This window comes from Bos mutus, chromosome 6 (assembly GCF_027580195.1).
Source record: "Bos mutus isolate GX-2022 chromosome 6, NWIPB_WYAK_1.1, whole genome shotgun sequence".
NCBI classification, from domain to species: domain Eukaryota; kingdom Metazoa; phylum Chordata; class Mammalia; order Artiodactyla; family Bovidae; genus Bos; species Bos mutus.
Window position 1 is genome coordinate 97,585,294 of NC_091622.1, and position 25,566 is coordinate 97,610,859.

Consider the following 25,566-nt stretch of genomic DNA (forward strand, 5'->3'; position numbering starts at 1 on the left):
TGATGGAGATTAGCATCTCACTGAGGGGAGCCACCAGAATCCCCAGGGCCACGCCAGTTGTCCAGCATGGCCATCTCAGGAGCCAAAGTCCCCCTTCCCCTTCAGGAATGGGGACAGTCCCTCTTCCAGTGACCTGTTTGTCTGCTATCTGGGCATAGCCCGGGGTGGGGAGGTTCTTTCTGGCAGTCTTGGGCACAGTGGCCAGTTGACTTGCATTTGTAGCATTTCCTCTTGTTGGTCTTATTTCCAGATGAATGGTTGAACTTTCTTGGCCCCCCTGAGGTCACAAAGCATGACTGACACCAACAGCTATCAGTTTTGCACGAGCCCTGGCCTGTCTTTTCTCATGTTAGGTTCTCTCTTTCTCCTGAGCTTGGTCTTGATTATTAAATACCCCAAAGGCCACATCTGGGAGCTGGAGCATGGGCGTTTGTGGGCCAAGTTGTAATTTTTGGAGTTTCTGCCTAATATGAGGGGTGGACTGGCTAAGTGGGAATGCTGTCAGGAGGAGGATGTGCTAGGTTTCCACCCTGAGAGATCAGAGAGCTTAGAAGGGGATCATCTAAAGTGTTGGGAGAGTCTTCTGGTTCTCCAGGTTTTAAAATACAGGAGCTACATGGGGTGGGATTTTGGTAAAGGACTGTGAAAGCCTGAATATAGGGAATCTCAATCCACTTCCTCATCTGGCAGCAATAAAGATCCAATTGCAGAAGGTTATCATAATTTAGAGACCCATTTTCAGGCCATTTTTCTCCATTTCCCAACTTAAACAAAGTCCGGGCACTGCTACAGTAGAATTTAAGTTTCTCCTTCTTTAACCCTTCAGTTTTAAAGAATTTCCAGTTCTTAAGGATACACTCCAGAGACGTTTTTTCTGACTTGGAGAGGGATCCTCCCATGTTGAGTAACTTGCAACTGAGAACAAGACAGTGCTCCTAGAATGGAATCCATCATCCCGGAAGCCTTTACCAGGAGGTTTTAACCTGAAGGGGTGCAGGGCGTCCCCTAAATTCTCTTTGGACCTAATGGGATTTCAAGCATCCTCTTCTCTCCCATTGCTTTCTGACCAGATATCTCTGCCCTCTGCGATACCACCATGTGCAGGACACCCCACCCAGCAATTAGAGAAGGGCTTTCCCGCTAAGTGTAAACTGTTGCCAGGACTTTCCTTAAGAGGGATCCCTTTTCTGTAGAGCTTACGTCCTACGATAAGTCTTTCCACGCTGGGTGTATTCCTCGTGACTGAGCATCTACAAAGCTTGTGATTCGGGCTTCTGGGTAGCAGCCAGTCTAATAGGCTGTCCCTAGCAGAATGCGTAGCTACCAAGGCCTGGAGTGAAGGGGTCCAGTAGATGCAAAGGAGAAACTTGGGGGAATTGGAGTTGAGCGCCTTGGAAGATGGCACGAGGCTCAAGGTTTGAGGCCCAGCAGGCAGAGACATTCTCAGAGTAGATTTCTGGGCATTGAGTGAGGTGAGAGACTAGACAACAGAAGAACCCCGAAATCCTTTGCTCTGTCTTCCTGGCAGCTGAGATAGAATTAAGAATCATCTGATGATTTTGTCTGACACAGACAGCACAGAGTGTGCCAGTGGCTGGGATGCAGCTTAGGAATGATATCCAAGAAATTCTTCCCTAGAAGAAGGATATTATAAGAAGGAGATAAGGAGTGAGAAAGAGAACTTGTTGTGGGAGGAAAGTGGAAAAGAAAACTGTAGTGGAGGGTTTCACACAGGACAGTGAGAGAGAGACAGTGAGAGCAAGAGAGAGACAGAACTTTTGGGCTTCTGCTCAGTTGGAAATTGCGTTTCCACCTTGTCACAGAGGACAGCAACAACTATCACCCAAGAATTATTTGATTCTTGAAAAGAAAGTGAAGGGGAGATGAGAGAAAGAAGGCAGGAGTAGAAGTCAGGGGCCGTAAGTGACAGCTGGGCGAAGCCCGTGGTTTACCTTGACTTTCCAAATTCCCGAGTTGCCATACCAGATCTGATCTCAGGGGGCCTCAGTCTGCAGCAGCTTGAAGTGGGGTCTGGGCTCACCGGCCAGAGATTGAGTCTGGGTCACGGCAATGAGAGCACCAGATCCTAACCACTAAACCTGTGGTCAGTGACAAGACCCTGGCTTCCTGGCTTTGCAAAAAAGAATTCCCTCAAAGACAGAAAGTAGTGAAGCAAATGAAGTGTTTATTAGGAGGGTTAGAGCACAGTACGTGTGGGTAGACTCATGGCGGGGACTCAGAGAGAGAGTCACTGAGTTTTGCCCTCGTGGCAGTCTGAACAGTTTTATGTGGCATGTCTTCTGGGTTTCCTTGGCCAATCATTTTGGTTTGCCTTGTTCACGGTCTATATTTGGTATACCACAGGATCCTTCCATGTGTGTGCGTGCATCTCTTAGCCGAGATGGATTCTACCGAAAAGGCAAAAGGGTAGAGCATCCCTTGGCATCATTAGCCTTTGACCACCAGGGGACCTTTCTGTGCATGTGTGGTTGGGGAAGTCTCCTGATTTTGATAACAAGAAATACGTGGTCTGGGCAGGGCCCAGAGTCCTCCCTTAATTGTCCTGCTATTGTTGTCTTGGAGTTTCAGTCTACAGGAGGTCTTCTGACTTCAAGAATGAGAAATATGTGTTCTGGGCAGGGCCTAGCCTCCTCCCTTAACTTTTGTCATGGGGTTTCTGTCCACAGAGAATGAATTTTACCCTGAGATTTAACCTGGGGGCAGGGGGGTTCCATCTACATCCTGCCTCAATTTCATGGATAGAGGGATCTCACATTTTAAAAAATTTATTTATTACTTTTAGTTGCACTGGATCTTCTTTGCTGCATGGGCTTTCTCTTGTATAGGTTCTAGGAGAGGCAGCAGAGGATGAGATGGTTAGATAGCATCACAGACTCAGTGGACACGAATTTGAGCAAACTCTGGGAGACAGATAGCTTCCCAAGTGGCGCTAGTGGTAAAGAATCTGCCTGCCAAGGCAGCAGATGCCAGAGACCTGGGCTCGATCCCTGAGTTGGGAAGATCCCCTGGAGAAGGAAATGGCAACCCACTCCAGTATTCTTGCCTGAAAAAATTCCATGGACAGAGGAGCCTGGAGTGTTGTAGCCCATGGGGTCACTGAGTTGGACACGACTTAGCAACTCAACAACAGGTTCCAGAGGGCATGGGCTTCAGTAGTTGTGGCTCACGGGCTCTAGAGGGCTTCAGAGCACAGGCTCAGAAGCTGTGGGGCATGGTTCCAGCTGCTCCACCACATGTGGAATCTTCCCGGACCAGGGATCAAACCCGTGTTCCCTACATTGGCAGGAGGATTCTTCTCTAATATGTCACCAGGGAAGACCGTCTGAAGCAAGGTCCTGGAGCGACAGCCCACCAGTCTTCACTCCTGGGGGGAGGGGAGGTTACCAGTTGTAGGTGGGATTGAGATCAGGGTGGCTCACTGGTTGTCAGGGAAAGCAGCAGAAGAGCACAGCCATTCACTGCCCCTTTGATAAGTTCTCAGGGTGGAGATGTTCTGATCTAACACCTAAAACAATTACTAGCTGGGGTTGGTGGCAAGGACGCAGGCATCTACTGATTCGGAAGGTCGGTCATCTGAGTAAAATGTAGGTGACACAGGGACTGGTCAAGCAGAGGGTGAACAGAGAAGCAAGAGTACAGTCATCTTGGGGAGCCTGCCTGTACAGGGCAATTCAGCTCCATTCTGGCACTGCCACCTGTAAACAGTGTCAGATTCCATGTATTACAGGCTCAGTCCCACAGGACTGTCCTCCCTCTCCTACTTCAGATATCCATTGTACATGCACGTGGTTACCTGTACTTCTTTTTAAAGCATTTCTTTCATTTATTCATTTTTAAATGTTTTGGTTGTACAGGGTCTTCATCACTGCACGTGGGCTTTCTCAGGTTGCAACAAGCGGAGGTTACTCTTCATTGGGGTGCACGGCTTCTTATTGCGATGGCTTCCCTTTTTGAGGAGCACAGGCTCTAGGCACACAGGCTTCAGTAGTTTTGCAGCACATTGGCTCAGTAGTTGCTGCTCAAGGGCTACAGCGCCTGGGCTCAGTAGTTGTAGCACATCCCACAGCATGTGGAATCTTCCAAGACCAGGGGTCAAACACATGTGCCCCTGCATTGGCAGGCAGACTTTCAATCCAGTGAGCCACCAGGGAAGTCCTCACCTGTGCTTCTGACCAGGTAGATCAGAGGTTCCCATGCTCCCCTCTTCATTTCCATTAATTTGCAAAAGTGGCCCACAGAACTCAGGAAAACAGTTTATATGGGCTTGCCTGGTGCCTCAGAGGTTAAAGCGTCTGCCTGCAATGCGGGAGACCAGGGTTCGATCCCAGGGTCAGGAAGATCCCCTGGAGAAGGAAGTGGCAACCCACTCCAGTATTCTTGCCTGGAGAATCCCATGGAGTGAGGAGCCTGGTAGGCTACAGTCCACGGGGTTACAAAGAGTCGGACATGACTGAGCTACTTCACTTTCACTTTCTATTGATATATTACAAAGGGTATTAAAGGATACAGATGGACAATCAGATGAAAAGATATCTAAGGGGAGCTTCAGAGTCTGTGGAGTTTGGGGTGCGTCACTCTCCCAGCACACAAACCCCAAAACTCTCTGAACTCTGTCCTTTTGGGGTTTTATGGAGGCTTCATTGCATAGGCGTGATTGATGAAATCATTGGCCATTGGTGATTGAACTCAGTCTCCAAACCCTTCTCCCCTCCCTGCCTCACAGTCTGGGAGGTGGGGCTGAACATTCCACCCCTAGTAAATCCTAAAGGAAATCAACCCCGAATATTCATTAGAAGAACTGATGCTGAAGCTGAAACTCCAATACTTTGGCCACTTGATGTGAAGAGCCAACTCATTGGAAAAGACCCTGATGCTGGGTAAGATTGAAGGCAGGAGGAGAAGGGGGTGGCAGAGGATGATATGGTTGGATGGCATCGCCAACTCAATGAACATGAGTTTGAGCAAACTCCAGGAGACAGGAGACAGTGAATGACAGGGAAGTCTGGTGTGCTGCAGTCCACGGGGCTGCAAAGAGTTGGACACGACTGAGCAGCTGAACAACAACAATCACAGGTTGCTTCCCCTGGCAACCAGCCCCCATCCTCAACGGTTTTCCAAAAGTCGCTTCATTAGCATAAACTCTATAGTTGAGAGGAGCTTGTTATGAATAACAAGACACCTTTACCACTTTTATCACTTAATAAATTCCATAGATTTTAGGAGCTCTGTACCCTGAACAGGAATGAAAGTAAAATATGTATAAATCACAATATCACAGTCAAAAGTCAAAGTGTTAGTCACTCAGTTGTGTCTGACTTTTTGTGACCCCATGGACAGTAGCATACTAGGCTCCTCTGTCCATGGGATTCTCTAGGCAAGAACACTGGAGTGGGTTCCTGCCGGGAGCCAGCACGGGAGTCCCCACCCATAACAAGGTTATGTGGGAGAGTTCTGGTGGGCAAGGCGAGCCAGAACTCGCGGGGTGCCCCTCTGGGCCTGCCTGAGCGTCTACCCCAAAACCAGAGTCTGTCTGTTTTACTGCTTCATGACTTTCACCAACTCCTCCGACAGTCACGGAGGGGGGCTATCCCCATCGCCTTTTCTCTGAAGGAAATCAACTTAGAACTCTGGCTAATTAGCCTCTTGGGCATAATAGGAGTGTTTAAATCCAAACCCCCCAGATGGCTCTCTAACTTGCCTGACAGGTTTACCCGGACTCCTACAGCTACGCATACGATTGTTTACAGTCTCCCAACCGTGAGAGGCACGGGAAGGTTAAGATATTCAAATAGTATAGAGCCTCTGGGGGAATTAGAAATTGTCAGAATAGAACTAGTAGAAGATTTCATTGTTGAGCCAATGCTTGCTGCCAAGTTTCCACATACCCTGTATTGTATCTTTGGAAGTGTATTAATTAATATAGTTGGTATGTAGAAAAAATAAGCAGTGGCCTTGGTGTTAACAACTTTAGACCCTTAAGGTAATAAATTCTTTCCTTCGTTGTAAACCCATTGCACCTTTGCCCTATAGGAATGCAATTTTATCTAACACCTTCGGAGGATGGCGCCAAACTTTAAAATAATTACTCTTAGAGAAAATAAGTCTTATGGTTGACAAACCTTTGTCGGAGTCATAAAATGTTAACAGGCCTTCTGGCCAGAAGATGATGTAAATCACCTAAACCATTTGTATAAGATAAGTTTGCAGAAAAGAAACCCTGGTTTCGATAAGGATCAAAGACTGCTGACTTTGCATGATTTCACACCCCCTATTATCCTCTATGTGCAACTTAGGGTATAAAAGCCCCTGTTGAAAATAAAGTTTCGGGCCTTGCTCACCGAAGCTTGGTCTCCCCGTGTCGTTCTTTCTTGTTTCCTTTTCCTCCTTTTCTCTTCTGTTCTTCCTTCACGCCAAAATAATTGGAGCGCGGGGGTCCTCTGGGACCACTTATTTGCCTGGGCTTCTAAGACCCAATCGAGAAGGTGCCTAAGGTGGGGCACCTTCCGCTATTTGAGAGGGTGCCTGCAGCCTCTGTGGTCAGAGCAAGTTTGGTGTCACGAACTTTATTGATTTCCCGCGTAAACCAGTTATTATTGAGCATCTAATAAATCCCTGCTTTGCTATTCTAATCGCCAACGCCGTCCTCCTGAGGGAATCCCTGGATCCAACTGGGGCTGGACCCCAGGAGTTTCCCTATCCCTTCTCCTGGGGATCTTCCCAACCCAGGGCTCAAACCCAGGTCTCCCACATTGCAGGCAGATTCTTTAACATCTGAGCCACCAGGGAAATCCAAGAATGCTGGAGTGGGTAGCCTATCCCTTCTCCAGGGATATAACAGTAATCCTCTCCAATCTTCCTGCATCCAAGTTGATCCTTCAGTTGAAATTTACCTGAAGCCTTGTTAGGGGGCAAGCAAAGATAGAGTGCCCAAGCAAAGCTTATTATAAAGTACATTTTGTCCTAATTTCTCTCCATCCTAAGAGGCAGTGTGGGGGTAATTAAACATTGATTTGAATAAAAAAAACATTTTTTTAATGTGAACCATTTTTAAAAGTCTTTATCGAATTTGTCACAGTATTGTTTCTGTTTCATGTTTTGGGTTTTGGTCACCAGGCATATGGGATCTTAGCTCCCCAACCAGTGATCTCTCTTGCACCCCCTGCATTGGAAGGTAAAGTCCTAACCATTGGACTGCCAGGAAAGTCCCTGATTTGATTTGGAATGAGAATGTGCTGTGCTGTGCTTAGTCACTCAGTCATGTCTGGCTCTTTGCGACCCCATGGACTGTAGCCTGCTAGGCTCTTCTGTCCATGGAATTCTCCAGGCCAGAATACTGGAGTGGGTAGCCTTTCCCTTCTCCAGGGGATCTTCCCAACCCAGAAATCAAACTGGGGTCTCCTGCAATGCAGAAAGATTCTTTACCAGCTGAGCTACCAGGGAATATCTGGGAGTGAGAATATCTTTGTTCAAATTCTGTTTTTCTAAACTGTAATCTTGGACTAGTCATTGATAGGCCTAGTCATTTAACTAGTCATTTAAATTTCCTTCTACTCATCTGTGAAGTGAAAGCGGTTTCTGACCTATCCACCTTATGTGCTCATTGAGAGTATTAAATAAGATAAAGTCCGAGGATGAATTTAATGAACAATTAAATTTAATGAACAACTAAAATTAAGATAAAATTAAGATAAAGTCCAAGGATGAATTTAATGAGCAATTTAAAAAAATCAGACTTGTATAAAGGGAGTGGCTAAAATGTACAAAAATGCAGCAAGGAAATTTCTTTTGATCATTTCCACAAATAATTCTTGGCAAAAGTATCAGTTAATATTTACTGAGATGCCACCCTATATCAGGCACTATACTAGACTCACACTGTCCACTTCATGTTATAACAGCCCCGGCTAAGTACGAACTATTACCTTTACTGAGTTGATGAGGAAATGGAGGCTCTGAGACTTTAAGTAAATTGTGAAATTCAAACCCTTCTCTGGCTCACTCCACAGGCCCTGTTCCTCCCTTTGCTCTCAGCTAAAAAGCCTGCTCCTTCAGAGCACTGACTGCATTGTGGCATTGTCCTTGGTTTGTTGTGATCTCCTTGAGAGCTGGAACCCTCTCTTCCCATTTATTCCTTTATCATCACACCCAGTGTTAGGCTCATAGAAGGTACTTTTCATTGTCTTCTTGAATTAAGTACTTATTATATGCTTAATTCACTCACAGCGTGCTAGACACTGAGATGTAATACATTTCCACTTCAGAATCAGGACAAAAGAAAAACACTAAAATTGAAAATACAGTGCTTCCTGATACTCAGGCAATATGATTATACTATTTGCTTTCTTGTATTGCTTTCCTCATAGGGCAGTTTCAAAAACAAGCCAATTACCTCAGTTGTTCTATATTACTTTTTCTATTTCTTGAGTTCACTGGTTTCTTTTCTAGATTTCACTGCTCAGTCATGTGTGGGTGAGCTGGATAGTTGGGTAGTGCCCATAAACAAAAAAAGGAGAGCAGTACATGACACAGGGCAACACCTTGGATATTTATCCACACAGGGACAGTGTATCAGCAATGATTCAAACATGCCTAAATCTACCCAGGCTTCATCGTCAGTTCAGCTCAGTTGTTCAGTTGTGTCCGACTCTTTGTGACCCCATAGACTGTAGCATGCCAAGCTTCTCTGTCCATCACCAACTCCCGGAGCTTGCTCAAACTCATGTCCTTCGAGTTGGTGATGCCCTCCAACCATCTCATCCTCTGTTGTCCCCTTCTCCTCCTGCCTTCAATCCTTCCCAGCATCAGGGTCTTTTCCAATGAGTCCCCTCTTCGCATCAGGTGGCCAAAGTATTGGAGTTTCAGCTTCAGCATCAGTCTTTCCAATGAATATTCGGATTGATTTCCTTTAGGATTGACTGGCTTGATCTCCTTGTAGTCCAAGGGACTCTCAAGAGTCTTCTCCAATACAGTTCAGAAGCATCAGTTCTTTGGTGCTCAGCTTTCCTTATGGTCCAACTCTCACATCCATACATTACTACTGGAAAAGCCACAGCTTTGACTAGATGGACCTCTGTCTGCAAAGTAATGTCTCTGCTTTTTAATATACTGTCTATGTTGGTCATAGCTTTTCTTCCAAGGAGTAGGCATCTTTTAATTTCATGGCTGCAGTCATCATCTGCAGTGATTTTGAAGCCCAGGAAGAGAAAGTCTGTCTCTGTTTTTCTTGTTTCCCCATCTATTTGCCACGAGGTGATGGGACCAGATGCCATGATCTTAGTTTTTTGAATGTTGAGTTTTAAGCCAGGTTTTTCACTCTCCTCTTTCACTTTCATCAAGAGGCTCTTTAGTTCTTCTTCACTTTCTGCCATAAAGGTGGTGTCATCTGCATATCTGAGGTTATTGATATTTCTCCCTGCAATCTTGATTCCAGCTTGTGCTTTATCCAGCCCAGCATTTAGCGTGATATACTCTGCATATAAGTTAAATAAGCAGAGTGACAGTATACAGCCCTGACATATTCCTTTCCCAGTTTGGAACCAGTCCACTGTTCCATGTCCGGTTCTAACTCTTGCTTCTTGACCTGTATACAGATTTTTCAGGAGGCAGGTAAGGTGGTCTGGTATTTCCATCTCTTTAAGATTGTTGTAATCCACACAGTCAAAGGCTTTGGCGTAATCAATAAAGCAGAAGTAGATGTTTTTCTGGAACTTTCTTACTTTTCCTATGATCCAGTGGAGCTAATTATAAATTAGCCAGATCTATCATTATAAATTGTCCTTTGAGTCCTAGCAACAGCCTCATGTGAAGAATACTCAGTGTTTTTGGATGAGGATAAAATGAGTTTATTTTTATTTTATTTTTTAGACAGAAGAAGCTTTAAATGTTCTTCTAAATGTTCATACCTGTTAGACATTTCTACCATTAGAAAGAGCTCTAGGTCTTTCCCTTTCCATTGGTGAGTGCAGTATACAAACATATATTTTTCTAAACTTTAATTAAATGATTATAGTTATACAGTAAGAAGGCTTCCCAGGTGACTCAGTGATAAAGAACATGCCTGCCAACGCAGGAGACATAAGAGACGTGGGTGCAATCCCTGGGTCGGGAAGAGCCTCTGGAGGAGGGCATGGAAACCCACTCCAGTATTCTTGCCTGGAGAATCCCAAGAACAGAAAAGCCTGGCGGGGCTACAGTCCATGGGGTCACACAGAGTTGGACACGACTGAAGCGACTTAGCACAGTCGCTTAGAACTTAGAAATGGGCAGTAACTCTGTCAAAGTTCAAGACAAGCACTTAGGAAGCCACCAAGGCAACAAACAACAGCTTTACACACACACGCACACACACACACACACACACGCACACACACGCACACACACACAGAAATGTGTGTGTATGTTGTTATTCGTTGTTTAGTTGCTAAGTCGTGTTCAGCTTTTCACGACCCCGTGGATTATAGTCCACCAGGCTCCTCTGTCCATGGGATTCTCCAGGCAAGAGTACTGGAGTGGGTTATCATTTCCTCCTCCAGGGGATCTTTTCTACCCAAGGATCAAAACCCCCACATCGCCTGCATTGGCAGGTGAATTCTTTACTGCTGAGCCACCAGGGAAGTTTGTGCATATGTATGAATACATAAATATTTCCTAGCCCTCTCTGTTGAGAGGACCTAGAGGCAAAAACAGCCCACTGTCAATGAATGTATTTTGTGCCCAAATCTTGGTTTATCAATGCCATTTTCCAATTAAAAAAAAAAAAAGAGCCTGAGTTCATTGGAGAAATGGCTGATTCCAGGACTGGGGCAGGTAAAGTACAAGATAAGCCTGGAACATCTTGTGGAATCACAAGGTGAAAAAGTTCAAAATTGGACTAGAGACAGGGCCTCAGAGCCAAACTGATGGCTCTTCCAATAGCTAAATCTGGGACAGTATGAGTAACCAAACAATGTCAATATTGGATTATAACTTATAGGCAAAGTTATATTATACAAAGTTATAGTATAGTATAGTATAGTATAGTATATTATACTGAGGTGTTGCTAGTGGTAAAAATAAAAACCTGCCTAACAATAAGAGATGGCTGATTCAATCCCTGGGTTGGGAAGGTTCCCTGAAGGAGGAAATGGTAAATCACTCCAGTATTTTTGCCTGGAAAATCCCATGAACAGAGAAGCCTGGAGGGCTACAGTCCATAGGGTTGCAAAGAGTCGAACATGACTGAAGCAACTTAGCACACATGCAAGTACTGATAAAAATAAAAGAATAAATTTTAAAATGAGGGAGAAGGGATAGTGCTTTCTTTTGGTAGATTTCCTATTAATTAATAAAGATGGAGTGATGGAAATATAAGATTATCATTTGGCAAATGCTACAGTAATAACTGGGGCTTCCCTGGAAGCTCAGGTGGTAAAGAGTCTGCCTGCAATGCAGGAGAACCCCATTCGATTCCTGGGCCTGGAAGTTCCCCTGGAGAAGGGATAGGATACCCACTCCAGTATTCTTGGGCTTCCCTGATGGCTCAGATCCACCTGTAATGTGGGAGACCTGGGTTTGATCCCTGGTTTGGGAAAACCCCCTAGTGGAGGGCCTGACAACCCACTCCAGCGTTCTGGCCTGGAGAATTCCCATGGATGGAGGAGCCTGGCAAGCTACAGTCCATGGGGTCACAGAGTCAGACACGACTGAGAAACTAAGCGCAGCAACAGTAATAACTGTTATAGGCAAGGCTCAAGGATAGATACTAATTCTAGACTTCGGAAGTATGATGAGAAACAACACATTTACATGGTCTCAAAGTATCACCCCACAGGCTGCTGACTAATTACAAAGGGAAAAATAGCAACTCTCCAATGGATAAGCTGGCAGACACTATCTTAGTCAAGTGACCAAAGTTAGTAATTGTCAGTAATGGGACATACTGATGTGTTCCAGAAAGTGGAGACAATGTTATGACTGGGTATATTAATAAATCTTATCTATGGAGTAGGGGTGACTAGAGCATGTCTCACCATGCAACAGATAAAGAAACAGCGATCACTCATATTATTCAAGAAAGGGAAGTGTTGGTATTTTATGGCTCGGATAATGTTTAAAGTTCATCTGTGTTCAAATCTGATTATGGAGTGCTAGTATTTTTATTTGATCCCTCATGGTCTTAGCTGATGTTGATGCTCTGTGAAATTGTTCATGTGCTAGAGGAGAGCATCAGGACCCAGCGTGAAGGACAATATGGATGGACCTTAAAGGCATTAAGTGAAAGTCGCTCGGTCGTGTCCAACCCTTCGCGACCCTATGGTATACAATCCATGGAATTCTCCAGGCCAGAATACTGGAGTGGGCAGCCTTTCCCTTCTCCAGGGGATCTTCCCAACCCAGGGATCAAACCCAGGTCTCCCGCATTGCAGGCGGATTTTTTACCAACTGAGCTATCATTACACTAAGTGAAATAAGTCAGACAGAGCAAGACACACACAGTATGATCTTGCTTATACCTGGGATCTAAAATAAGCAAACCAAACTACGTATATGGAGAGCAGGTTGGGGGTTGTCAGGGGTAAGGGGTGGGGTGTGGGTGAAATGGGTGGAGTAACAACAAGCTATACTATCTAGCGGTATAAATTTGCAGTTGTAAAAAAAGTAAGTCTTGGGAGGTGATATCGGAGAAAGGCAATGGCACCCCACTCCAGTACTCTTGCCTGGAAAATCCATGGACGGAGGAGCCTGGTGGGCTGCAGTCCATGGGGTTGCTAGGAGTCGGACATGACTGAGCGACTTCACTTTCACTTTTCACTTTCATGCATTGGAGAAGGAAATGGCAACCCACTCCAGTGTTCTTGCCTGGAGAATCCCAGGGACGGGGGAGCCTGGTGGGCTGCCGTCTATGGGGTCGCACAGAGTCGGACACGACTGAAGTGACTTAGCAGCAGCAGCAGCAGCAGGGAGGTGATGTACAGCATGGTGACTATCATTACTAACATGTATTGCATATTTCAAAGTTTCTAAGAGAATAAGTCTTAAAAGTTCTCATCTCAAGAAAAAAACTTGTTAACTGTGTGGTGATGGATGTTAATGATTTACTGTGATCATCATTTCACAGCATGTACACATGTCAAATCATTATGTTGTACACGTGAAACTAATATAATGTTATATGTCAATTATATCTCCAAACCACCCCTCCAGAAACCCAACATCCTGGTGTGAGTGCCCGGCCAGCTCACAGCTCACCAAAGTCTAGCTCAAGTGGTCAAGTTCCAAGTGGCAGGAGTTGCTTTCTCTTTCTCAGGATGTGAGTGGGACAACTGATAACACTTGGATAAGATAGATCCATAGGTTAATTAGTTGATAGTAGTTTGCCAACATCAATTTCCTGGTTTTGATATTTATACTATGGTTTGTAAAATATTAACTGGGAAAGCCAGGTGAGGGCTGTATGGGGACTCTGTGTGTTATTTTAAAAATATTTTATTGAGATATCTTTTACATTCATTTTACATATAATAGAGTAGCCAGTGGTATTTTTTTTGGCTGCCCTGTGGAGCATGTGGGATCCTAGTTCCCCCACCAGGGATTGAACTTGCACACCCTGTCCCCCTCATCCCCACCACAGTGGAAATGCAGAGTCTTAGCCACTGGACTGATCGTTTTGCATACTATAGAATTCACTCACTCAAAATGGATATAGTTCAGTGAGTTTAGCCTATTTATAGTTGCACAACCACCGCCATAATCTAATTGTGAAATATGTTAGCACACATCCTCTAAAGAAACCCCACACATCAGTTACTTCTCTTTCCTCTTGCCTCCTCCACCTCCAAACAACATCTACTGTGCTTTTTGTCTCTATTGCTTTGCTTATTCTAGTCATTTCATATAAATGGAATCAGAGGATATATGATCTTTTGTGACTGATGCCTTTAGTTAGCATAATGTTTTCAAGGTTCAGTCTTGCCACAACATGTATTAGCATTTTTTTTAAACTGTTGAATAATATTCCATTATGTGGATAGACCATTTTGTGTTTATCCATTCATCAGTGAATGGATATGGAGGTTGTTTCTACTTTTTTGTTACTATGAATAATGCTCCTATTACCATCTGCCTACCACACAGGTTTTCGTGGGGACATGTATTTTCATTTCTCTTGGGCATATCTGGAAGTAGAATTGCTGGGTCAAAATGCTAACTTATGTTTAGCATTTTGGAAAGTAGCTATGCTCACCACTATACCATCAAAGCCACATTTAGCGTTTCCAACTACTTCAAACTATTTTCCAGAATGGTTGGGTTTTGTTTGCAGTTTCTGTCATCGTGGCCAACATTTGTTATTGCTTGTCTTTCTATGTGTTACTTTGCAATACTTTTCATAAGTCTAAAATTATTTCCAAAAATAAAAAACAGAATATGAAAGAGAATATGGAAAAAGGAAAGCCCCCATGGGACTTAGAGCGAAAAATACAAAAGCAATATATCACAAAAGCTGTAAAAAAAATACATATTCCCAAATCCTAGTAGTATATGGTTTAAATATAGCTGTAATATTTCTGAACTCTGGTTGCTTTTCCCCCTTATAATTCTTAGGAACCATCCTAAAGAATTTCTTTTTTTTTGTATAAAGCACTATAAAATGCATTCAGAAGAGGTGAAGTTTATTTAAAATTTATTAGGTTTGTATTTTTATATACATTAAGGTGGCTTTTTATTTTGGTTTTTGATTTTTTTCAATGTGCCATAATGACTCTTTACTGCTTTTTTACAATAAAAGAGAGATTCTAACCACTGTGGATCTCTCAGGAAACTTCTTGCGAAAGAAGTTTCTAGCAAGTGAACAAAAAGCAGGAAGGGGTTGGGGGGGCGGGGCGTGTGTTATTTGTGGGTCTCTTTGTGTAGGGAGGAGGTGTCTGTCTTCAAGGGCAGGTTCATCAGGCGAGTGAACGAAGTGAACTTGCCTCTCTGCCTGGGCTCTGGCTCTCTTGCGGGGAGGAGGATCAAGGGGGGCCGTGACAAGGGCAGGACAGAGTGTGTGCCGAGGGGTAGGTCCGCGTTAGGCTGAACCAAGTTATCAAATCATCACTGCCCAGCAACAGTCCCGGCTTTGCCCTTTAGGGCTGAGAACTCGATCGCCTGCCTTTCCAGTGCCCGCGGGAGGTGTGGTCTCCGCGGGGAGGCAAGGCGGGGCGGAGGGCCAGGTGGAGTTCTCCTCTGGGTGACTGCTCGCCTCTCAGGATGGAGAGTGCCAGTGGCGTGCCGTGTTCACAAGGCACCCACATTCGGCTTTCCAGGATGTGGGTTGTGCATCCGCCTTTCTCCTCTGCTGGGGCCCGACCATGACCTTTTTGCGCCGGGGGCAGCCAACGGGGGAACCGGAGGGCAGGGTCAGAGGCGATCAGGGCCAGGCTGGCTCCAGGCGGCTGTGCCATCGGGGCTGTGGGGAGGGTATCGAGGCCAGGACCCGGGCTGGTCCCTGTCCCGGAGACAGAGATTGGGGCCCCTCTCCCTCGTGGCCCCCTCGCTCTGTCTGCAGGAGTCCCCAGCCTCACCAGGCATTTATAATACATTTTTAAAAGTTTTCATCAGATGAATGGACTGATCAGCTCACTTCTGATCAAGAAATAAGAGAGACAGAAATATCACCAGCAACCTATTCCTGGCCCTGCTGACTTTAGCACCCCTTAAGCAGGCTTTCCCAATTGGTAAAGAACCTGCCTGCCAATACAGGAGACCCAGATTTGATCCCTAGGTAAGGAAGATCCCCTGGAGGAGGGCATGGCAACCCACTGCAGTATTCTTGCCTGGAGAATCCCATGGACAGAAAAGCCAGGCAGGCTATGGCCCATGGGGTGGCAAAGAGTCATACATGACTGAAGCGACTTAGCACAGCACACACACAGGCTGGCCTCAGATTCTACTACCTGCACACATGTCCGTTGTTTTTTTTAAATGACAAGAAGCAACCACAGCTTTCAAAACAAACTCCTGTGGATTCAGGACAAAGAAAGTAAACAAACTGCTGCTGATACTGCTACTGTTGCTGCTAAGTCGCTTCAGTCGTGTCCGACTCTGGGCGACCCCATAGACGGCAGCCGACCAGGCTCCCTGGTCCCTGGGATTCTCCAGGCGAGAACACTGGAGTAGGTTGCCATTGCCTTCTCCAATGCATGAAAGTGAAAAGTGAAAGTGAAGTCGCTCATTCGTGTCCCACCCTTAGCGACCCCATGGACTGCAGCCCACCAGGCTCCTCTGTCCATGGATTTTCCAGGCAAGAGTACTGGAGTGGAGTACTGGAGTTGGGTGCCATTGCCTTCTCCAACAAACTGCAGTCATGCCATTTCTGTTGCGCACCTTTTTTTGGACAATAATTGTCTTGATTTTAGGAAAAGGAAGCTCCTAATCCTGCATGTAAGCTCTACCAGGGCAGGGAATATTTGTGAGCTTTGTCTGCTGAGGTATCTCCAAAGCTCAGTGGAGGGCCTGGCTCACAGTAGGTGCCCATTAGCACACCTGGCACTAGTCTCAGAGTGTTGTCCTGGCTACAGCTGGAGTGCATCAGACACAGCCTAACGCTCATCCTGGAAACCACTCAAGAAGTGGCAGTTCTCTCCTGAACTCCTTAGACTGCCAGGCAGCCCACATTCCAAACCACAGTACAAACCGTCCTTTTGAGTGACGGCTTCCCGTTTCTGGGGCCTGGGAAAGAAATGCAGGAAATGCTTTTTTTTTTTTTTTTTTAAAGTATGTTTGAACTTTCTTTTACCTTTCCTTTTCATCTTCAAATATCAGAACAAAACAACCAGGAAAGGCTATACAAAATGTTGCACATTTTCTCTCTTCAGCACAGAGAACCAAGCGGAAAATGGGGTTGTCACTAGGTTACTGGTTGATAGATATTTTTAACTACCTTTGTAATTTTGTACATTGTCTTAAAAAAGCTTTACTTTACAATTAGCAGTTATTCCTTTTATAATCAAAGCAAGAAATACCCATTTTGGAAACAAAAAGAAAATGCAGTGACCAAAAAATAATGTATAGGTTTGTACCGATTATCCTATAGCTGTCTGAATGTTTTTGTCCTTAGGCCCTAGCCAATGCCTGGAAACAGTTGGCATTCATGAATTTCATTAAATTCAGGAATGAATGAATGAATTGATATGCTTCTCATGATCTCTCTCAGGAAAAACATGTTTGTTTGTTTGTTTGTTTGTTTGACTGTCTCATGCTCAGTTGCTTCTGAATCTTTGTGACCTTGTGGACTGTAGCCCACCAGGCTCCTCTGTCTATGGAATTTTCCAGGTAAAAATACTGGAGTGGGTTACCATTTTCTCCTCCAAGGGATCATCCCAACCCAGGGATTGAACCTGCATCTCCTTCTTTGCAGGTGGATTCTTTACCACTGAGCCATGGGGAAAACTTATGCTGTGATTTTTAATATAATTATATGAATATTTAATTATAATTTTCTTAAGATTTCAGAATAAAAACTTGCCTGCAATTATCTAGTCATCCTTTCCTTTCCTTGACTGTCTTCACTCAGTATATACTACATGTGTTTGTGTATTCAGATCGGCTGCTGTTAACCCTGAAAACAGAGACTGGAGCCTCCTCTGAGTGCTTTTGAAGTCCACCAATGGTAATCTGAATATTTTGTAGCCAGCAGCTGTGTGCTGACTGCCATTTAGTTTGTTGGAAAGTTTACATCCTCAGTGTAGGAGCCTAAACAGTTTTTAGTCCCAAAGTCAAAGCTCTGGTTGGTTTCTGTTTCTTTCACTTCTTTTGACTTCCTCTTTTGAATGTGAAAAATGGTGGGGCCCCAGGTGCACCTGTGGACTTCAGCACAGAGAACCAAGCAGAGAGTGGGGGCCCCAGGAGGTTTCAAATTTCATTTCTTGGGAAGGTTTCCTATAGCAGTGGGGAAGCTTGTTCCATCCAGCCTGGCCCCAGCAAACAGCAGTAAGAACCAGCATCCCAGACTTCTTTTTTGACCAGTGTAGCTTATTCTGAAAAAGATCTTGCATCTTCTCACATGAGAGTTCTTACTCAAGTACTTACTCAACTCTCTGATAGTCATCAAGTGGGAGAGGAAACAAACACACTTGCTTCTCTGAGGCTTAAATAGCATTTCACAACTCTAAGGATCCTTTGCTGCTGCTGCTGCTGCTAAGTTGCTTCAGTCGTGTCTGACTCTGTGCGACCCCATAGACGGCAGCCCACCAGGCTCCCCCGTCCCTGGGATTCTCCAGGCAAGAACACTGGAGTGGTTTGCCATTTCCTTCTCCAGTGCATGAAAGTGAAAAGTGAAAGTGAAGTCGCTCAGTCGTGTCCCACCCTTAGTGACCCCATGGACTGCAGCCTACCAGGCTCCTCCATCCATGGGATTTGCCAGACAAGAGTAAGTACTGGAGTGGCTTGCCATTGCCTTCTCCGCTAGGGATCCTTTAGGTTGCAATAAAATATAAAAGAAAAACAAACACAAAACATCCAAACAACTGCAAATCTCGTTGCTTCAGCCATTAAGTCCCTGACAGTGTTTAACTGTAACCCCTCAAGGTTAAAGATCAACAGCAGGAGTTGAGGGCAAGATAACAAAAGACAACTTCCCCGAAATCACTTTAGTGCTTGGCAATATTTCTAAGTATTTCTGGGATCTTGTCTATAAGCCTGTATCCTCCGTTTGGAGAGGTTGTTTATGATGTAGATTCCTGAGCACTGTTTCCGGAGGTTGTGATTTAGGTGGGTTGGGCTGGGGTCCAAGAATCTGACTGAGAACCCCCAGGCCTGCTGCCCCATCTGCCATAGGGTGCTGTCATGTAGAGTAACATAGCCCTTCTGCATAGACCCACCTTGGTGAGAATCCAAAAAAAAAAAAATGCCTTCCTCTTCTCCAGGCAGATGCAGTCATGCCAGGGCCTCCAGCTGGTCAAGGAGCACAGGCTGAACTAGCCCCACTCACCCCTGGGCTGCGTGCCCGTGCATCTCAGGAGAATGGAGCATCAGTTATTTTACTGCAGACACTTTGTAACCCACATCTCTGGGCGTTTTTATTTCTCTTCTGTTAAGAATAACTGTAGGACTTCCCTGGTGGTCCAGTGGTTAAGGATCCACCTGTCAATGTAGGGGACCTGGGTTTGATCCGTGGTCCAGGAAGATTCAACATGCCAAGGGGCAGCTAAGCCCATGTGGCAACCATGGAAGCCCGCACACCCTAGAGCTCCTCAAGAGAAGCCACTGGAATGAGAAGCTCGTGTACCATGACTAGAGGGTAGCCCCTGCTTGCCACAACTAGAGAAAACCTGTGCAGCAACAAAGACCCAGCCCAGCCATAAATAAGTAAAAATTAAAAAAAATAAAAAGAATAACTGCCAATATAGGGTTTCCTGGTGGTCTGATAGTTAAGAATCTGCCTTCCAATGCAAGTAACCCATGTTTGATCCCTGGTCAAGAAACTAAGATCCCACGTGCCGTGGGGCAAAATAAGTGTGTGGGCCACAACTAAAGAAGCACGTGCTCTGCAGCTACTGAGCCCATGCGCTCCACACACAAGTCCATGCTCCACACCACAAGGAAGAGCCCGTGTGCTGCAGTGAAGACCCAGCAGAGCTGAAAACAAAAACCAAGAATGCCTGCAGATCAAACCCACCATAGGGAACACTACTGGGTGCCCAATGTGTGAAGCGTCTGTGTTTGATTTATCGGGGGTTCAAGAGAGTCTGTAGTTCCCTCTCCATGGTCGGCAACTCTGCCCATCACTGAGTCACTACACAGTTGTTGCATTTCTCGGCAACTTTGATCCCACAGAGCAGAGTGAGTGATGAAAGAGTTGACGGGGGCCACTCAGGAAAAAAGGTAGCATGGAGGCAGGAGGAATTGAAATGAGGATCTTGGTGGAGAGGCTTGGAAGAGAGACTGGGACTCTTTTCTTCAGAAGACTCCTTTCATGGGATGACCTCAATGGCCAGAAACCTTGCAGGATTTGGTTCACCATTTAAATACCCTCATTTCACTCATTAATAGTCACAATTAATCTTATACCTGTCTTTCCAGTCTTGGAACACATCGTCTTTCTAAGAACAGCCCCTTATCTTGAAAAGGATAGCCCCTTATCTGTCTAATAGTATTAATATACTATATTAATTGCATTGATATTAAACAATATATCACTTCAATTTTCCTCTTCTTTCTGGTGTTTATCCATGTTAAATTTTTTTTTAATTTTGATGGAAGCATTTTCATCTCATAACTTCTCATCTTGAAAGCTCACAAATGTATAGTGAGAAATGGTCTCTTTCTTTACACATATAAATAAAGCACTAGAATTTAAGTTTGAAGAATTCTAGTCTGTTTTCCTTACTTTCTTACCAAAAATTCACATTCAAGGATTCTCAGGATTTATTCTCATTCGTTCATTATTCTCATGATTTAGCTAAATCTGCAAAATTTCATCTTCTGTTTTCAAGCAGAATAGTTTCAAAACCCAAGTTTCAAAAACCAAGCAAAATATTTACAAAATACAAAGGCACTAGACCACACAAGCAAACATACCTATGTGTGAAATAAACAGTGAAATTCATGACCCAGTTATAGACACAATGCCTAATATATGTTTCCTGCCGAAAGCAGTAGTTGATGATTCAAGACTACCTTATGAAAAATGTGGCATCTCACACATCCTTGGCACATGTTGAATATGACTCAATTTACCACAGTTAAAACAATTAGACAAGAAACCATTGGTCCTTCTGCTGAAACTCAAATAAAAGCATTTCTCTATATGTGAGAAATAGAAACAAGGGAATCAAATACTTTTAAAGAGAACTTTCTTTTTTAAGTGCTGAGATAAGTTTTAAAGAAATGCTTCATTTCAAAGTACTTACGGTTAAGAAATAGGTTCTGGGCAGCTGTGTCTTGTGGCTTAGAGAATCTCACTAGAAGTGAAAGACGCAGGAAAGAAGTGTATTCAATTGCAGTTTGTTTTAGTCAAAGTACATTTTCAGCGGTTTTTATTGGCCAATGAAATCCAGGCAGAAGAATTTTCAGAGTATGTTTCTTTTTCCTAGAAACCGAAACTAAAAAAAAAAAAAAAGTGTTCCTTCTCCTACCTTTTATCACCTTTTTAAGGTGAAAACAGATTTGATTCATTATATAATTTGATTGATTTTACCTGCCTGGCAGAACTTAGCAATTTTTAAATTTTACCCTTTAACTCAATAAATAAGATTTAGTGTGTATTTATTGCCATTTTTAAACTGGGGAGCTTCGGTAGTGTTAAGAGAAAACAAGCTATTGGGAATTCTGTATCTAATCAGACACTGCTTTTTTTCTTCTGCCTCTTTGCACTCATTTGTTTTTCCTTGTTGTTGTTGTTATTTAGTTGCTAAGTCATGTCTGACTCTTTGCAACCCCATGAACTGTATAGCTCATCAGGCTCCTCTGTCCATGGGATTTCTCGGGCAAGAATACCGGAGTGGATTACCATGTCCTCTCCCAGGGGATCTTCCCCATCCAGGGATCAAAACTGTGTCTCCTGCATTGGCGGGCGGGTTCTTTACCAATGAGCCATATGGGAACACTTTAGGCACTGTACTAAATGTTTTTTTTTTTTTTTTTTTTTTAAGTATTTATTTATTTTGGATTTGGCTGCATTGGGTCTTTGCTGTCACATGTGGGATCTTTAGTTGTGGTATGTGTCAGCTTAAAAAGATGCACAACGTGAGAGTTGCTAGTTAAGTTTTCTTTGGGGCAAAGTGAAGACTGCATCCCAGGAGACAGCGCTTTAGATAGTGCTGAGAAGCTGTTCCACTGTGATGGGGGGACAGTAGGTATACATGTGGTTTTGGTGAAGGGGGAGTTCATTCAATCAGGCAAAAGTTTTTGCCTGATTTGCAAAAGTTTTCTGCTAGTCACAAGGAGCTGATGTCCCCCATGAAGGGATTTAGTGCTTTTCTAGAGACGAGGAGATGCAAGGATTGGGCTCGGAAAGTCAGTTCCCGAAAATATTTTAACTCTCTGAAGACCTGTTCTGCCAGTTATCCCAGAACACAGAGTGCCCCATTCCTGAATTACCTTCAGGGCGTGTGGAAGGTCAAGAGCTGAAGCAGCACAGAAATCAGTTCCCTCAGAAGTGAAGTGAAGTGAAGTGAAAGTTGCTCAGTCGTGTTCAACTCTTTGTGAGCCCATGGACACATGGAATTCTCCAGGCCAGAATACTGGAGTGGGTAGCCTTTCCCTTCTCCAGGGCATTTTCCCAACCCAGGGATCGAACCCAGGTCTCCCGCATTGTGGGCAGATTCTTTACCAGCTGAGCCACACGGAATCCTGCAGAGGCAGCTGGCAAATGACCACTTGCAGTTGATACACGTGAACTTTTAGTTGCAGCGTGTGGGTCTAGTTCCCTGATTAGGGGTCAACCCGGGGCCCCCGGCATTGAGAGCACAGAGTGCTAGCCACTGGACCCCCAGGGAGGTCCTCTAAATGCTTTTAATGTGTTGATGTATTGGATTTTCCTCACAATTCTGTATGTAAAATTGTATGGCGGCTCAGTGGTGAAGAATCCACCTGCAATGCAGGAGATGCAGGAGATGCGGGTTCAATTCCTGGCTTGGGAAGAACCCCTGGAGGAGGAAATGGCAACTCACTCCGGTATTCTTGCCTGGAGAGTCCCATAAACAGAGGAGCCTGGTGGGCTACCATCCATGGGGTCCCAAAGAGTTGGACATGGCTGAGCAGCTGAACACACACACAATTCTGTGGGATAGGTATGACTGTCACCTCCATTTAACTGTCAAGGAAACTGAGTCACAGCAATGTTAGGTGGCTAGAAGGTGGCAGCTAGGAATTGGCTGACGCGGGACTCTAGTCTTTGTCTGCTGAGGTCTACACCGCATCCCGCCCCCCGTTTTCACCTTACAGTCTGCTCTAGGGAGAGAGATCTGACACTCCATGCAACCTCAGAGGGAGTGAAAAGACTAGCCACTCTCATTTCTGAAAGGCTTATATTATGAATCAGAAATCAAAATGTTATTATTTCAAAAAGAAGAAGCTCAAGTGTAAAAAAAATGTTATATAGAAATTGGATGTGATGTAGTAAAAGGAGCCATCGTTTGTAGCTGAGCTGATGCGGAATAAAATCCTGGTTGTGCACCTTGATAGCTGTGAGGCCTCTGGAAGTCAACTCAAAACGTAAACTTTGGTTTCCTTACCTCTAAAATTAGAAGACTAGCCTTTTGGGCCAACATCTTAGCAAGGTGGCAGAGGTAGCATCTGCTCTTTCAGCTTCACTGTGGCACTCAAAGATGACAAGAAGAAGAAAGATGCTGGAAAGTCGGCCAAGAAAGACAAAGACCCCATGAACAAACCAGGGGCCAGGCCAAAAAGAAGTCTGAAGGCAGAGTTTGTGACAAGCTCAATAACCTAGTCTTGTTTGACAAAGCAACATATGACCAACTCTGTAGAGAATGTCTCAACTATTGGGTTGGCTAACTGGAGAAGTGCCTCAAGTTTCCCATGTCTTTCATGACTTTGGCTTGTTTGAAGGGTATTTGTGTGGAATTAACCTCTTCTTCAAGGAGCCCTAGGTTCTTTCACTGGAGAATGGTATTTAGAAAAGATCTGTTTTAGGCAAGCTCATGGCTGTTGGATCCTCATTGCTTTTAGGGTCCTTTAGTAAAGAGAAGAGACATATGTATGTTTACTTATACACATGAATGAATATGTATACATATACATCCATCCATCATTATCGATCAAAACCATGACTTCATACTGATACTTCTAATTCTAATCCAATTCCATGAGGTTTAATTCTAGCTTTCCTCCTTGTCTTATTTTAAGTTCTTTTTCAGACAATGAAAAAGTGAGCTCTTGGTTTCTACAATATATTTACTTATTTGTTCACTCCTATTATGTACACAGGATGCTTTCAGAATTGCTAACCCATACTTCTGTGAGCAACCAATGTACCAACTAGACTATAGTTGTGTACGGTTCTTTTGTTTTTAGCTTTATAGGATCAGGTCAATGCACTGTTTTCCAAAGTTACTTAGGTTATTTCTTTTCTTTCCTGTCCACTTTGATGTGACTACTCGGAAAAGGGTTAATCCCACTTCATCTCTGCTGTCCTATTCCCATCCCCCTCCCACCTTCTTTGCCTGCCCATCCCCTGTAGGTAACCAGTCTCTTTAGTTTCTGGTTTACCTTTGTTCATTTATGTTGTGCTCACATGGAGAGGAACTGACATCTAGCACAGAGCTACAACTCTGAACAATTTTGTGAACATACCAAAAATCACTGAACTGAATTCATTCTTGAAAACAGTTGGAAAATGATGAATAAGTAGATAAATATTAAAAAACAGCATCAGTATTTACAATATCCAAGACATGGAAGCAACACAAGGGCCCATTAACAGATACTTGACTTAAGAAAATGCAGTGTATATATACAATAGACTATTGTCCAACCATTAAAAATTAAATATTGCCACTTATAGCAATATGCATGGACATAGAGAATATTATGCTTAGTGAAATAAGTCAGAGAAAGACAAATACTATATGATACAACTTACATGTGAAATCTAAAAAATAATACAAATGAACCTAAATTTGAAGCAGAAATAGGCTCACAGACATAGAAAAAAAATGTATGGTTAAAAAAAAAAAAAAAAACAGTTGGAGCTATGTTCTGTACTGAATGCCATTTTCTAATCAGCATCTGGAATAATTGGAGCTACCATTCATAGCAAGCAGAGGGCCAGTTTCTTTTGAAACTGTAATTCATATTCTTCTAGCCAGAAAATTGGTCACTATATAAAAAATTTCATAGAAAAATTGAGCAGTTTCAGATGTGAATGAGGGCAAAGCATTTCTCTTTCTCAGGGTTTTCTCAGGGCATGTGTAAATGAATCTTGGTTTCCTTTGCTTTACTCTGGGCTCATTGTTATAAACATTGTTCGAAATCGTGGCAGCTCTCCAGGAGCAGCCATATCTTATCCTAAAAAGACAGCTGCCAAAGATTCTTTTGGTTCATGAGTTCTTGTTTTTTGGTTATATCATACAAAGGATTAAGCTTCCTGTGGAGAGAAGACTAAGAGTCTGTGACCTCTGACTGAAGAGGAACTGGCCGGCACAGTTAGTACAGCACGGAGAGGGGTCCAGCTCACATAATGATTTCTTTCCTGGGGAAGGAAAATGAACAAAGACCGGATGATTCGCAACACACTTGTTAAAGGAAAAGAAGAGTATATTTTTTAAAAATCAAAATAGGTTTTTATTATTAAAATTTTTTTTTAATTTTAATTTTTTTAACACCAAAAACAATTTTGTATTGGGATATAGCCAATTAACAATGTTGTGGTCATTTCAAGTGAACAGCAAAGGGGCTCAGCCATACATATACATGTATCCATTCTCCCCCAAACCTCCCTCCCATCCAGGCTGCCACATAACACTGAGCAGAGTTTCACGTGCTATACAATAGGTCTTGTTGGTTATCCATTTCAAATATAGCGGTGTGTACATGACCTTCCCTAACCTATCCTGTCCCTCTGGCAAC

The 25,566-nt window shown here is 43.9% G+C and overlaps 1 protein-coding gene across 1 annotated transcript in view; it reads right to left on the bottom strand.

Annotated features, from left to right (window-relative positions):
- Positions 1–21,046, bottom strand: part of LOC102276301 (placenta associated 8) — a 34,964-nt gene extending 13,918 nt beyond the window's left edge. Inside the window, exon 1 of the mRNA XM_005904332.3 lies at positions 20,889–21,046. The gene's annotated coding sequence lies outside the window, so the exon portion shown is untranslated. The remainder of the gene's footprint in view (positions 1–20,888) is intronic.
- Positions 21,047–25,566: the final 4,520 nt, after the last annotated feature.